The sequence below is a fragment of the Carassius gibelio genome, chromosome B20 (genome assembly GCF_023724105.1).
Source record: "Carassius gibelio isolate Cgi1373 ecotype wild population from Czech Republic chromosome B20, carGib1.2-hapl.c, whole genome shotgun sequence".
Lineage (NCBI taxonomy): Eukaryota > Metazoa > Chordata > Actinopteri > Cypriniformes > Cyprinidae > Carassius > Carassius gibelio.
Window position 1 is genome coordinate 17,514,009 of NC_068415.1, and position 16,013 is coordinate 17,530,021.

At 34.7% G+C, this 16,013-nt stretch overlaps 1 long non-coding RNA gene across 1 annotated transcript in view; it reads right to left on the reverse strand.

The window, feature by feature from the left end:
• Nucleotides 1–12,542, reverse strand: part of LOC127983583 (uncharacterized) — a 37,443-nt gene extending 24,901 nt beyond the window's left edge. The window contains exon 1 of the long non-coding RNA XR_008160456.1: nucleotides 12,257–12,542. This is a non-coding gene — a long non-coding RNA (uncharacterized LOC127983583). The remainder of the gene's footprint in view (nucleotides 1–12,256) is intronic.
• Nucleotides 12,543–16,013: the final 3,471 nt, after the last annotated feature.

Sequence of the window (16,013 nt, forward strand, 5' to 3'; positions counted from 1 at the left end):
TTGAGAACCAGGGCAGAAAACGCAAAAAGAAAAGACAAAAAAAAAAACATAATTTGAAAGAACAGACTGTTACCGGAGAAGCGAGAGGATACTAATGCCGTAATGACAGAATAGATCAACTTTTTCTGCCCGCGGTGCAATGAAGATGATCACTTTGTGTCAACAGAAAGAGAGCACGCAAATCACAGTTAGCAGGTCAATAAGTACGACGGCACATCTGAACGACAGAGCCGCTTGTGTGCGCTCTGTAATGGTTTTGTGTGTGAGTGTGTGTGTTCGTCCGCTCTAAGCTCTCAAAACAAACACTTGCAATATGCCACGCATCTGCATGGGGACGAAAACAGTCAATTATTGTACAAATGAAATATGAGAATGAGAAATGTAGGCAATTTCTTCCTCAAATCAAATGAACACAAACACGTATCCATTCCACAAAATGCAGAGTGGCTTCCCGAGGCGTTCAAGAATAGAGGTGGAAAGATACAGAGAGGGAGAGAGCAAAACAGAAGGGGAGACAAAGCGAGAAAAACGCGGAGAGCTCTGGGAGGAGGGTTGTTCACACAATGCCAAAAGCAGAGACGTGCTGCCTCGCCGCAGGCTGACGCAACAGACAGTGAGGTGGAGGCATTCAAAGACGATGGCAGCTACAGCCTTAAAAGTGCAGAGTTTAGATTGTGCCAGCATGGTGCACGCTTAAGAACTTCATCAAGAATTGAAATGCAGATGCTCTGTGTGAAAACAGACACACAAAGAAACATGCAGACTGAACGCTCCACCTCGACTGGGGTGAATGTAAACAGAGTTTCACAAACCCTTTGAAGAGAGCAACTTGATCGAATCAAATTTGACCCTCTTTATTTTCCCAGCGCACATCCCTGGATTTAATGTGAATGATTCATTGGTGCAAAAATGTCTGTCTGTGTATTCTTTTATCAAAATATAACAGGGTCAATGGCCTGACAATCAAGGGTTTTATTTTAATTAAATTTTTGATTTATTTAAAGGTGTTGTATGTAGGATTGACACTGAGTGGTTGAACTAGGTATTGCAGTCCAAATTCAAAATATTGGAGATGTTTTTTTCACCTGGCCCCTTCTCCTCAGACTTGACACATGCAGGATGCCAGATTGACTACAACAACAGGAACAAGCACACTTGAAGAAGAATGAAATGAAATGCACTGTATTTTCTGCCAACTGGCTATCAGGGGTGCCAAAATACAATTGGGTAAACTGCCAGTGGGAGGGTTTCACAAACCAAAACAGAGATCACATTTTCAAAGAAGAATAACTGACTATAGCATTGTTTTTCAGATAAACAAGTATGTTAACTTAGCATGTTTCTGAAATATCTGCAAATACAGCACCTTTAAGAGTTAATTAAAAATGCTATAAATATAAATAAAATAAATTATTTCTTTTAAATGCATTTTCAATTTCTGCACTAAAGAGATTTTTTTAGAGAATCATAAAAATTAATTTATTAATTAAACTGGTGACTAAAACTGGTGATTTTTATTTTATTTTATTTTATTTATTTGAAAATCTATACTGCCTTCAGGTCAGGCGTACAGTATATTTAAAAAGTATTCAAATATTTTTTTAAGTCTTTTTTTATAGAAAGTGTTTAAAAAAAACACTTCTTCTTAATAATAAAGCTACGAGACCAGCAAGAAACAGATTACATTTAAACATTTAGATATTTTTTTAATATCTTTTTTTGTCATGATAATAACCTGCTCATCCTACTACTCTTTTTTTATTATTTTTTTTTTTACACCACCATCCAATAACCATCATCACAAACATGCATTTGTTCTCCCTCCATTCTGGTATGTAACTCTCATTTTTCACCATCCAATCAATACCTGATGCATCACGTCGTGCCCTACATTTTTTTCTCATTGAATGTCTCTTTTCACTCTGAAATGTGTCATGTCACAGAAGTAAATAGGATTGTAAATAGCAGTTCACACTTCAAACTTTAAATCACCGGCTGGTGTCCAAGTGTCCAAGACCCTTTCAAAACCAACTAAAATGACCTGCCTTACTGATTAACTACAGATTTAACTTGTTTTTTAGACATCTATCCAGTTTATATTGCTCACAGAAACAATGTAGGGCACTAACATACATTACACTGTACAGTATAAACTAATTCAATATCTAGGACAGAGAGATACAGTAGAGAGAAAGTGAGAGAGACAAATAAAGAGGCCATCCTCTCTCCTTCCGCTTCATTAATGCAGTCAGTCAGTTACTGCAGCCGTACCCAACCACATCTGAAGTCAAGCAGTGCAGGTCAAACTTCGTACAGCTCGGGATACGACTACCTTCAGGGTAATAACGTATACTCCACACATATACACTTTCTTTTCAATCATAACATCATATTTTGATATTTATGAAAGCCTGGCACACTGGCCACATCCTAATACATCCACCAGACTACACTGATAAACAGTCGCATACAACAAACCTAATGAGAAGTGAAATTAACATGAAGTATACCACCATATTAACCCCCATAAATACTGTTATTGCGCTGCTGGAGAATATCATTTCGTGATTAGAGGGGAACTGCAAATGCCCGCTGCATTCAAGCTTTCCGTCTGCCATCATAATTAGATGACGGTTCTGGAGCAGGAAAGGTCTCGGAACCTGAAGTGGAGGTTTGATTAGGGATGCATAATGTAAACCCAGCGCTGATGCATATTGATGTGGGACTTTAGTGTTACGTGGCCACCTCAGATACTTCCCGAGTTGATTCCTGCACCCCCAATTATCTCCAAATGTGTCTCGCTGATTGAGGAGGAAGGAAATGAAAGCTAAAAGAACATCTAACTGTCTGGAGGTGAATTAAAAGAACATCAGGCTTTTACAGAGAATGAACACAAATAACTTTCACTTTGTCTATTGCAGAATGTGGCCTTTTGTGTGGCAGTTCCACAGTCTGATACCACCAGTTCCATTAAAAGTGTGATAATGACTAAAAATACTGTTCGCAGTACAATGGGGAGTTAGCTGTCATGCTTCTCACACACACACACATGCACACACACTCTTAGCAAGGTCTATTGAGGGACTCTCTACTCTGCAGTGGATGATGGTGGTTTCTAGTGCAATTCTTGTACCCTCTTACACTTTAATAGCACTTAAAGCCTTATTAAGTAGTTGAAACACTATGACCTTAATTTGTGTGCACTGTCAAAGCAATTCATTGACATGTTACTAACAGAAATGCACCCAACATACTATATCATCTCATTTATATGTTTTACATGATCTGTTAACACCTCTGAAGCTTCATGCTAACCTCATGTTTATCTTTTTGTATTTCAAAAAAATATATATGTTTCTCATAAGACCAGATTGAGAATAACATGGCTTTCTAGACATGATATTATATCATAGCTTTTGGACAAACCAAACAATATTTCTAAAAAATAAAAATAAAAAATAGAAAAGCTGTCACTGGGCCATTGTTTACTATTTCTTTTAGCATATAATATCAGATGCTCGCAAGAAACTTTAAAGGATAAAAAGGCATTATTGTGAAACATATCCATACTAACATGTTAATACTGTGATGCCACATACAAAAAACATGGAACATTAGACTTTTTTGTAGTGTTGCCACTTGGCATTGCTAAAACAAATCTACAAGATTTAATGCGTATAATCATTTTAAGGCTGAAGTGATAAAGGCCGGATCAAATTTGGAAATTCAATTTGCGAATCCTTGGAGTGACCTCAGCAAATGTGATATGGAAGTAACAGTTATATAAAGACTCAGTAATGAGTCTGGCCTTTAAAATAGATCACGATGCACTGTTATCAGAGCTGCAGATACACTTGGCCTTTTGACATTAAACTAAAGTACATTAGCTGTGGTGGAAAATATTTCTATACAGAAATAATCTACCATTTAAAAGATTATTGTCTGTACATTTTTTAAACATATATTATGTTCACAGAGACTGCATTCATTTGATCAAAAATGCAGTACAAACTGTAGAAATTATTACATTTTAAAATAACTGTTTTCTATTTTCATTCATTGTAAAATTTATTCCTCTGATGCAAATCAGAACTTTTTGCAACATCACAATACATTAATGATTCATTTGTCAAGAAATGTTTAATATAATTTTTTCTTTCTTTCTTTTTTACCATTCTATGATAAAAGTATATTATTACTTTTTGTAACAGTAACTAACATGCCTTCACTGTCACTTTGGATCAGTTTAATGCTTCCTTCAATTAAAATAATTTCTTTAAAACAATACTGACCACCATAAAATGTGTATTTTTATTGGATTTTTTTGTTATATTTCACCATAATTTCCTTTCATAAATCTATTTTTCACTTGATACAAAAAAAAATAAAAAAATAGTTACACTCAGAACCTATAATGCATCAAAATTAATATGGCTAATAATTGAATTTTTTCTTTGTAAAATCAACAGTGGCATTGTGTAAACAATACTGACATTTAAAGCATTAAAATCTTGTTTTGGTTGCTATTATCAAACTTAATATTGGAAAACAAAGTGAAATCAAAAATATAAATATATATATACATATACATATATATATATATATATATATATATATATATATATATATATATATACATATAATATAAATATAGAATATTTTTGACTGTGTAAGTTTTCTAATTGATGGCCAAAGGTTAAAACAATAATACAAAAAGCTGTGCTTAATATTCATTCTCTAAAAACAGCTCTTAATATCTCGCACAGTGTTGCTTCTCTACCAAATTCTATCTTGTTTTAATGATGTTAAGATATTTTTTACTGGAAAACAAGACGAAAACAATGACTCTTGCATTACTATTAGAAGTCTTTGAAGTCTCCTGAATCACCACAATGAAGCATCATACAAATCTTATTAGCTTGTTTTAATCTAATAAGTTAAAACATAAACAGGATGGAATTTGTGTCATCATCAGGATGTTCCCGCAGAGGGCTTTAGCACTGATGGACAGGAATAGCTGCAGCAGGAGTCTAGTTAATTAAACTGATAACAATGTCTGCCTCATTACTGAAAAATGCTGTGTCATGCTCCTGATGTCCGCTATTGATCACCGCTGCCACACGCCCCAACAGATGCACTCACTCACACACACACACACACACACACACACACACACACACACACACACACACACACACACACACACACACACACACTCACACGATTCCCTTGAACACGCTTCTCACATTTCTGCTGCCTTGTTCTCTCCTTCAGCTCACACCACCTCTACCTTCATACGCTCTCTCTCTCTCTCTCTCTTTCTCTCTCTCTCTCTCTCTCTCTCTCTCTCTCAAGCACGTACACACACGCAGGTTTTGACAGCACATTCATCACCTCCTCTATTTTCAGTGCTTTAATTAGCTCTGCACTTAAAGCTGCTGTCATTGTGCCTCTGTGGCACATGGTGCTCGTGTCAAGAGGCGTTCATGCATAGGGCTGGAATTGGTGTGTTTGCACATGTGTGTGTGTGTGTGTGTGTGTAGGTGTCGGGGGCTTCACCTTTGCCAGGGGGAGGAGATGAAGTGAAACGTACTTATCAACTTGTTCAATGAGCCTCAGTGAAATTTGTTAACTTTTCTGCTTGAGAAGAATGAAAATCACCATTTATCATGTTTTCGCACGTTTTCTGTTTTCTTCTTCTTGATTTTTCTTGTTTTAAGCACAACCCTCACTACATTTAGTTAAATTTATGGTTAAAAGTAAAAATAAACAATCTGAAAATGAAGAAAATAAATACATTTAATAAAATATATATATATATATATATATATATATATATAGTATGGTATGCCATGTAATCGCTGAAACAACATTTATTAATTTATTTATTTATTTGTCTTTTGGAATTGGAGAAAGAAAAAAAAATGTTTACATATTTTTACAAGTTGTTTTAAGTAGTCTTGTTTTAAGTTTTACTAATTCAGTTACCATTGCAGTAAACATTTAAATGGAAGCTTCTAAATTTTCCTATTTACATATTTATTTACAAAAAATAAATAAATGGAATTAATACCGCAAAATCAATAAGTTTATCATAGGTAATGTCATATAGTATGCTTACGTAATAGGGCAAGCACATAAAACAATACTACACAAATGAACAGTGCTAGAAAATGTATCTTTTATTGTAGTACTCACCTTACACTAGCCACAAACTTCTCACACAACATTAATAATATGTACAGTGAGAAAAAAAGAAGAAAAAAAAGAAGGTTGCCAGTCAATTCAGTTCTAGCTGTGACTGCAAAACATCCATTGTAACAATTAGGTAGAAATCTAACGATTCTTCACATAAGGTAATAATATTTTTTCACTTGGTATGAAATGGTATGAGTTTAACACTGAATGAATCTGTGTCTTCAAAGATAAACGTTCCGTTTTAAAACTCCCGCAGGTATTCATTAAAATAGTATAATTGCTGCAGTGTTAGACTTGAATTGTCTGTAGTACTTTGCTTCTCTGATTTGCTTCATTGCTCTGAAAACATTCATTTATTTGTTTCTCTATTAGAGAAAGCTTGAACACAACATCTGTCATGAGCAGTGTACCTGGTTCGCAGCGGACCAAATGCCAATCAAAATACTCTCCTGAATGTTCATGAGGAAGAAGAGATGGGGATATAGCTCTCTTTTATCCTGAGCAATAATGGTGGAAATGTTCAATAGCCCTTTTGTAGCAGAGACTTTTAAGTTACAAAGATTGACTTCCAAAAATATACTCACCCTGAGAAATATTCACTGGAGTACAAAGTCAGACTACAATGTTAAAACTGCTATATTTTGTTCTGTTCTCTTTTAAAACCTGTTCAGAACAGTCTGAACTTTAGAGAGAGCACAACTGCACCAGTCTCTGTTCAATATGGAGAAAATTTCTCAGAGAAAGACCTTTTGAATGCCAAATATATTTATTAAAGACACCCAAATGATAGCCTCTGCATGGCAGAATTTTATTATCTTCAAAACAAAAATAAAAATAAAAATGGAGTATCATCTATGAATGCAGTCAGGAAGGCCACAGATGAACTGCTATTAGGCGTATGGCTAAAATCACATATTACCTTTAAAAGAATAGTTCAGCATTAGCTGAAAACCTTTGGGCCATTCTACATTATGTTTAGGATTATCACTTGCTCTCTAATGCAGTGAATGGGTGCTGTGTCAGAATGAGAGTCCAAACAGCTGATATAAACATCAGAATAATTCACACACAATTATATACACACACACAACTCCAGTACATCAATTAACATCTTACAAAGGATAAAGCTGAGTGCTTGTAAAAACAAAAATCTAGAACTACCATCACTTCTCTCTAAAATAGCAATAATCCAAACCAATGGTGGAAAAGTGCTTTTCCTGTTGTCCTTTCATATTAAAATCAACCACATACTTGTTTAGAACTATTTAGACTCATTTTTGCAGATGAGAAAGCAAAGAAATTTAACTGAAGAAATAATTATGGATAAAGGAATTGTATTTCAGCTAGATAAAATGGTTTGATGTGTGTGTGTGTGTGTGTGTGTGTGTGTGTGTATATATATAATAAACATTTATGGTGTATTTTTCTTCAAAAGACATCAATTGATGGACTGGAGTCATGTGGATTACTAGTCATTTAGATAGTCAGACTTGCAATCGAAAGGTTGTGAGTTCGAGTCTTGGGCCAGCAGGAATTGTAGGTGGGGGGAGTGCATGTACAGTTCTCTCTCCACCCTCAATACCACGACTTAGGTGCTCTTGAGCAAGGCACTGAACCCCCAACTGCACCCCGGGCGCTGCAACATAAATGGCTGCCCACTGCTCTGGGTGTGTGTTCACAGTGTGTGTGTGTGTGTTCACTGCTCTGTGTGTCTGCACTTTATGATGGGTTAAATGGAGAGCACAAATTCTGAGTATGGGTCACCATACTTGGCTGAATGTCACTTCACTTCACTTATCAACTCTCATTCTGACGGCACCCATTCACTGCAGAGGATCCATTGATAAGCGTGTGATGTAATGCTAATTTTCTACAAATCTGTTTTAAAGAAGCCGCAAACTCATCTACATCTTGGATGGCCTGAGGCAGAGTAATTTTTAAGCAAATTTTCATTTTTGGGAGAACTATTCCTTTAAAGGGGGGATGAAATGCTATTTCATGCATACTGAGTTTTTTACACTGTTAAAGAGTTGGATTCCCATGCTAAACATGGACAAAGTTTCAAAAATTAAGTCGTACATTTGAAGGAGTATTTCTGTTCCAAAAATACTCCTTCCGGTTTGTCACAAGTTTCGGAAAGTTTTTTTCAAGTATGGGTCTGTGTGACGTTAGATGGTGCGGAATTTCCTTATATGGGTCATGAGGCACTTCTGCCAGAAGAGCGCGCGCTTTCTGTATAGCAGAGCAGAGATGACATTCACTGACCAGAGCGAGAGCGAAATGTCACAAAAGAAGTGTGTTTTTGGTTGCGAGGGCAAGACAACCCTGCACAGATTACCAAAAAAAAACATCAAGGGACCAGTGGACAGAGTTTATTTTTAAAGAGCATCGACGGAGTTGTGCAAGTGTTTTTGTTTGTTCCCTGCATTTCGAAGATGCTTGTTTTACAAACAAGGCCCTGTTTGACGCCTGATTTGCATATCGTTTATTTCTTAAGGATAATGCAGTCCCAACAAAAAGGGTCACGATCGTGTGTTGGAACCGCATGCGGTGAGTAAAACTGCTTCAAATATCTCTGTGTTGTTAACTTAGCTATCGGCGCGTAAGCACATCAAGTAAACCTTGTACACCTTTAAAGAAAAAAAAAAGACGACATAAAGTGGAACTTAGTCAAAAGTGTAACGGAGGCCAGCGAGTAGTGCTGTGCAGGTAAACCTCCCCGATCTCAAGAGATGCACTAGCAACAGACCCTAGTGGCTGTAGCCATTTAGCCTCCTTGTTAGAGGAGACCCGGGTTCGAGCCCCGCTCGGAGCGAGTGCGAGAAGTCTCAGAAAGGACCCGGGAGAGAGGGGATACATAAGCAAATATATACAGTTTCAATACATAACACATAGAGACGCTGTTGTAGTCGTTGCTGCTGCTGCTCTCGTTCAGTTTCAGCCTCTGGATCTGATTCTGGATCATAAATAAACGGCTGAATCTGACTGTTAGCCATGGTTTGCTTTGGATGATGTTTTTTTTTTCCTCATGGTAATGTCACAACTTCCAAACGCTCTCAACGCAAAAGCCTACTCGCGCTCGTGATTCTTTAGCTCCGCCCACACGTCACGTCTCCAGACGCTCGTGTTTTTCCGAAAAAAATCGGCACAGACTATTTTTCTCTTATAAATATAATAAAACTAAAGACTTTTTGGAGATATGAAGGATGCAGTACTACTCTCAAGATTAACAGGAGATTGAGTGAAAATGAGCATTTCACCCCCCCCCCCCCCCCCCCTTTAAGATATCGTTCTAATAGTTAGTATTTAAATCAGATTTTTAACAGTTAGTAAAAAAAAATAATAATAATAATAATAATAATAATAATAATAAATCACTAAACAAACAAACAAATTATTCAGCAAAAGTTAATTTTTGGGGGTGAACTATTCCTATATTTTATTTTAAATTTTGTATTTATTATTTATATTTTATTGAAAGAAAAAACCTTTAAAGGAACTCTCCACTTTTAAAAAATAAATAAATGAATAGGCAAATTTTCCAACTCACCTAGAGTTAAATGTTTGAGTTTTACTGGTTTCAAATCCATTCATCCGATCTCTGGGTCTGGCGGTATAACTTTTAGCTTAGCTTAGCATAGATCATTGAATCTGATTAGACCATTAGCATCTCACTCAAATGTATATTTTTCCTTACATCGTGTACTAAGACTGACGGAAAAGGAAAAGTTGTGATTTTCTAATATCACTGTCTTAGTGCACGATGTAACTACAGAAGAGTCACGTTTTATATAGAAAAAATATAGAATCTCTTTGGCCATTTTTCAGCGAGATGCTAACGGTCTAATCTGATTCAATGGTCTAAGCTAAGCTAAAAGTGCTACCGCCAGACCTGGAGATCGGTTGAATGGATTTGAAAACCATAAAACTTAACTGATTAACTCTAAAAAGTTGGAAAATGAGCCTATTAGAAAAAAAAAAAAAAAAAAAAAAAGTGGAATATTCCTTTAACACAATAAAAGCTATTACACACTATTAAAACTCCTAAAAAAAAAAAAACCTTTTAGTGCTAAATCTAAAAAGACTGACAAAATGAACAAGCAGCCAACATGGCGAGACAGTCAGACATGCTTCAGCTTAGACGTGTTGTGCTACTGATGGCATGGTTAGAAAGCAATTTAACATTAAACAGATTTGTTACTATTAATAACTGACAGGCCTCTATAGAACCCAATGTTATATGAAAGAGGCAGATCTCAACGGACAGATCTGTGAGCAGGGGAAAACATGATTGACAGTTCCATGTGAAAACTCAACTAACTTCATCATTGTAATTTAATTTGAGTCAATGGGAGTGCTTAATTTACAGTATTTATAAATGTTTGCGAGTCCATAACAGTTTCATCTCTCACCCACTTCCGGACACTTTGAGCATTAGCAGCATTCAGTATCACATTCTACAACATTCTTAAGATCAATCAGAGATGATTGAGACATCACACAGACAGATGCAAACACTCACATGTACACAAACAGAGAGACTTTAGGCGGAAAGCATGAATTAGTTTGTTGGTGTAATTAATCTCACTGTTGGCTAATTTAGCAAGTGTTCTCATTAGGCTTGGCTGTTATCAGATAACTCTGTCACTGTCATGTGAATCATGAATCATTCTTAAAGATTATCTAATTGTTACAGTGTTTTTTCTTAATCTGATTCCTTATTATTCTTTATCGAATAAATGTCGGGGGGGGGGGGGGGTATTAACAATAATAATGGTTATTTTTTACGGAGAGAGGAGAAAAATTCATAAGATGGAAAACTTACAACCCAGCTCATCAAAAGGAAAATGACTACTTGTAATTAAAAGCTTGGCACACCCACACTTTCACATGTCAACCTTCTACAAATGTTTATTATAGTTGCAAAATGATTGAAAATCATAAATAGCTTAGTTTATAACACCGTGAGAATAAGAGCACTCACTCAGAGGCTTCCCTACAAATGATCATAATGCATCACTTTGACAGACTGAGTTTTTCAGGCATGTTCTATTTTAAAACATACATTTAAGCTTATGGATGTTTACTTTTAAAATAAAAAGCAAAACACAAATACTCCATTAAATAATTTACGCAAAACTTCCTACTTTTACAGATACAGTCTGCAATTTATAATTATTTATTTTACAAAAGACAAAAAGAAAGAAATTATACAATAAAATTATTTTATCATTTACACAAACATTTATTATTGTTAAAAATAGATTTAATATTCTTAAAAAAAGTCATTATTTTACAAAAATAAAATTCGGCAAAAAAAAATTTAATTTTTTCATGAAATTTCTAATTTCATTATTTGCATATATATATATATATATATATATATATATATATATATATATATATATATATATATATATATATATATATATGTGTGTATATATATATATATATATATATATGTGTATATATATATATATATATATATATATGTGTGTATATATATATATATATATATATATATATATATATATATGTGTATATATATATATATATATATATATATATATATATATATATATATATATATATTTATATATATATAGAGAGAGAGAGAGAGAGAGAGAGAGAGAGAGATAAATACATAGACAGGGCTTAGCCTTAAACAGAATTAAGCCATACTTCAATTAGGTCATTGAAGTAATTTTTTTAAGCATGCCTTAGAAAAAGCATAACTGATGTTGATCTTAAGACAAAACAAAGGCATTGGCATGTTTTAAGATCAGTAAGTGCAAGTTTATTTCATCTGAAACAGCTAAGATTTGCATTTTAGTCTAGGACTAGGCTTAAACCTAGTCTGTGAAATTGGGGGTTAAACAAATAATAATAATAATAATAATAATAATAATAATAATAATAATAATAATAATAATAATAATTAAATCTTAATTTTTAAACAATTGTTTAAAAAAACATCCTATCAGTTCATAATCAATAGCATTTCTCAACTAGCATAATCATTCAGTTTATGTAAGAAACCGCAAAACAGAGAAAAGACCTTTTTTTGCAGCAGATGCACTCACTCAAGTACATTCAGTCTGTTTCTCAGCAGATTCTGCATGTATTTGGTGCAAATTAATAGTCTGTGCACCGTGGAAGCAGCCATCAGTGCTCTCGGGGCAGAAACGAGCCGTTTGATGGAGTACTGGGGACACACACATGCTGACTGCTGCATCAAGGGATTGAAGTGTCTTTGAGAGCAGATGTGCCTGGAGGCCAGAGAGACCGGCAAAGACTTGCTGATTGGATGGAAACGGAAGCAAGGAAAAGGACGGCTCTTTCACCATCACAAGTCCGACATGGACAGATGCCAGACACTGAGACAAAGACAAACTTGGCTTGCCATCAGTGAACTCATCCTACAGTCTTGCTTTCTTTCCTAGATGCATTGTCTGCTGACAATAGCACAGGAAGTGAGGCTCCGTTCACAGTGCAGAGGTTACAGGGTTGACAACTCTACACCGACCCTGCAGACAGGTGCCCCGCTGGGTTTTATTGCGTTTGCTGCATTGTTATTTAACTGAATGACTCCTCAGAGATTGAAAAATGATTGACAGGTGACAGAAAGCAAATGAACTTCAGGAGAACAGCAGCTATAATTTAAAGTAACAAAGATGCCTGTCAAAACAACAGGAATGGAGAGCGCCAAGATATGCGGAAACAGAGATAGAGATGACAGACACCGGTGGGGTGTGGGGTTTATTTTCTTTCCAAGATTTTTTTGAGCGTGACAAATATCCAACTGGCATCCTGTATGTAAGATTGCAAAATATGTTTGGAAATAGTGCTTTCTTTGAAATGATCAGAATCCAGGGGAACGAGTTTGTGAACGTTAATAAAGCTGCTTGAAATGTGTGATAAAGGAGAGAGGACACATGCAAGAATGTATTTTTAAAGATGAAAAAATAATAAACACAAAGGGTATAAAGAGCTCAACATTTTTGCTGTTTTATTGATTGATTTAGCTTTGCTTTCATTCAGCTGTCTTGGCAAGAACAGTCTTTTTCTCAAACAAGTTGATAAAAGTTACATACAGTAACAGTATGTTCACAGATTCCCTTTATTTGTTTTGCTAGACTTGTCTTAAAGATGAGTAGATAGATAGAGAATAGATAGAGAAACTATCCATTAGCATTCCCAATGATCTCAATAATATTAGTTCTCTCATGACATATCTCGGAGGGATTGGCATGGTAATGTATATGACAATGTTAATGGATTTGGTCTTGGTGGAATAGATATTGGAATAGTACTGAGACTTGCTACTACCAATACATCCACAATATGCTGCTGTGAGCGTGTAAGAACTATTGCTGCTGCAAATATAACACATGAAATAACCCCATATACCATACATGAATTACTTATTATTACATCTATACCGCCGTGCAAAGGCAAAAGACCGTAACTTTGATTTTTGTCCAAAATGAGTTAATGATATTTTTGGGACATTCAAGACATCCTTTATCATGTGTATAAGTATCTTGAGTCAATTTAGAATTTTTTTTTTTTTTTTTTTTGAGAAAATAATGGGTCATATCAACTGTAACTTCCATAAGCCCCGGAGATGCCAAGGTAGAACACAGTGTAACACCAGTTACCGTTCTTTCACTTTGTTTGGAATGCTCAAAACGAGTTACGACATTCTTACTTTGTTTAGCCACGTGTCAGTATGAAGTTACAGTGTCGGGTTTGGAGTTACACGGTGTTCTGCCTTTGTTTTACTTTCTATTAAAGTTTGCCGCATTTTATTTACAGTGTAAACAAATGAATTAGATTGTGATCTAACAAACCACTCCATATAACAAAGCACTGTAAAGACTAGATACCTTGTCAGCAATATGTAATTGTGAATAACCTTTGAAGATTTTTCTTTTTCTTTTCGTAATTCAGATTATTCACCAGGCTGTCACTTCTAGTTGGACATGTGTAGACTCGAATGCCATTGCTAGCATGATCAATCATAAAATCAGTAGCCTACTAACAGTTCGCAATTAAATCAATATCCTACCTTTTATTGTAACCCGATAAAATCAGTCCATGGCAATGAACGTCATCGGAGATGTTAAATCCTTATGCATTCTGAGCATTATTCCTACTTGATGGTGTTCGCATCAATCCTCAAGTCATTCTTGTAGGTTAGGCTATTTCATACAAGTCAATATAAAAGCAATTATGCTTATTTAACATTACTGAGCAAAGCAAAAGAAAAAAAATGGTATCCACGGTATCTACTCATGTTTAACTTTTAGTCTGCTTGTTACGGTCAAAAAAAAAAAAAAAAAACTTAATACAGTCACATTAATACATGCAACAGCCTATATGAGACAGCCCATGATCACTAGATTTTATATAGGTGTTACTATAACAATTTTGTAAATGGTGATCTTCAACCAGATATTGATATTATGGAAGTTACTTCATTTTGCCTTGGTGTGACTTCTCACGTTTTGGAGACAATGCAAATACATTAACTTTAAAATAGGGGCAAAAATTTTGTTTGAGCTCACAATTTGTTTATGTAGATCATTTTCATTATTAAAACATTTAATAATTAAAACAAATATCCAGTGTCTTACCTATGATTAATTTGGCTGGACAAGTAGAAAACTTTAAAGGCCCTTTTTTTCATTTTCATACTCTAGCGAGTTAACGTCTTTTGCCTTTGTAGGGCAGCATACAGGTGGAGCTGGGGAAGGTGGAGGGTTTCTGAAGCTAGCTGCACTGCTGTGGTGAGCTCTAGTCACATGTTTGAAAGTTGAGCGTTGAGCTTGTTGGTTACCAATACAGGAGAGAACCAATCGGCTGTACCATGTGAAAAATGATGTCATTACGTCAGATTGAGTTAGACCTATTGGACTGCATCAGACCTTCATGACAGAACTCTGTATTTGCTATGCAATTTGCTGTAATTTGATCAATACAATACATAATTTGAAATGAGCTGTGGTTGCCATAATAATTCTGTAAAAATACAGTAAAAATGTTAACATATTTACAGAGATTAGATTTACTTAGAACTGTAGATTTACAGTTTAAAAATTGTAATTGGCAGTCAATGAATAATTAAATAAATTGATACTTAAGACATTTAAAAAGCACAAATGTGCCATTGAAAAAAATCGGACTTGTTCTTTTTTACTTCCAAAATAACATTTAACAGTTTTCTACTGTAATATTACATTAAATTTAAGGTTAGATCAGGTGAAATTGAAATATGTAAGTCTATTCCATGCTTTTAAGAGCCATCTAAACATAAAAGGTGACCTGTAGATACGTTACTTAATAAATTAATTAATAAACTGAATTTGGAAATGAATAGCCAAGTTTGTTAAAACTGCAAATGTAAAATTATACATCTAGTTTTATCATTTTACTTATATGATTATCATTTAAAATATAAAAACAAATATTCTTTACATGTATTATTTTTTTTTGTATTATTAATATACACAAAAAAATTTTCCAAGGGAAAAATTTACAGTAACAGAGTGTCAATTATACAATCTGCCTCTGCTAAGAGCATTACAAGTCACTCTTGCAGTTTCAAATATATATATCAGATAACCATTCCTTATTGTTGAGCCCTATCTAATGGCACCATATAAAACCACAAATGAGATCTCTTAATAGCTCAACTGTTTCTCCTACACAGCTATGAAAATAAATGGAAAGCCAATGGAGATGTCTGCTGTAGCCTGCCGCAAATTACATTTTTTTTTCTCTTTTTTTCATATTAAGAAAAAGGCCACAGT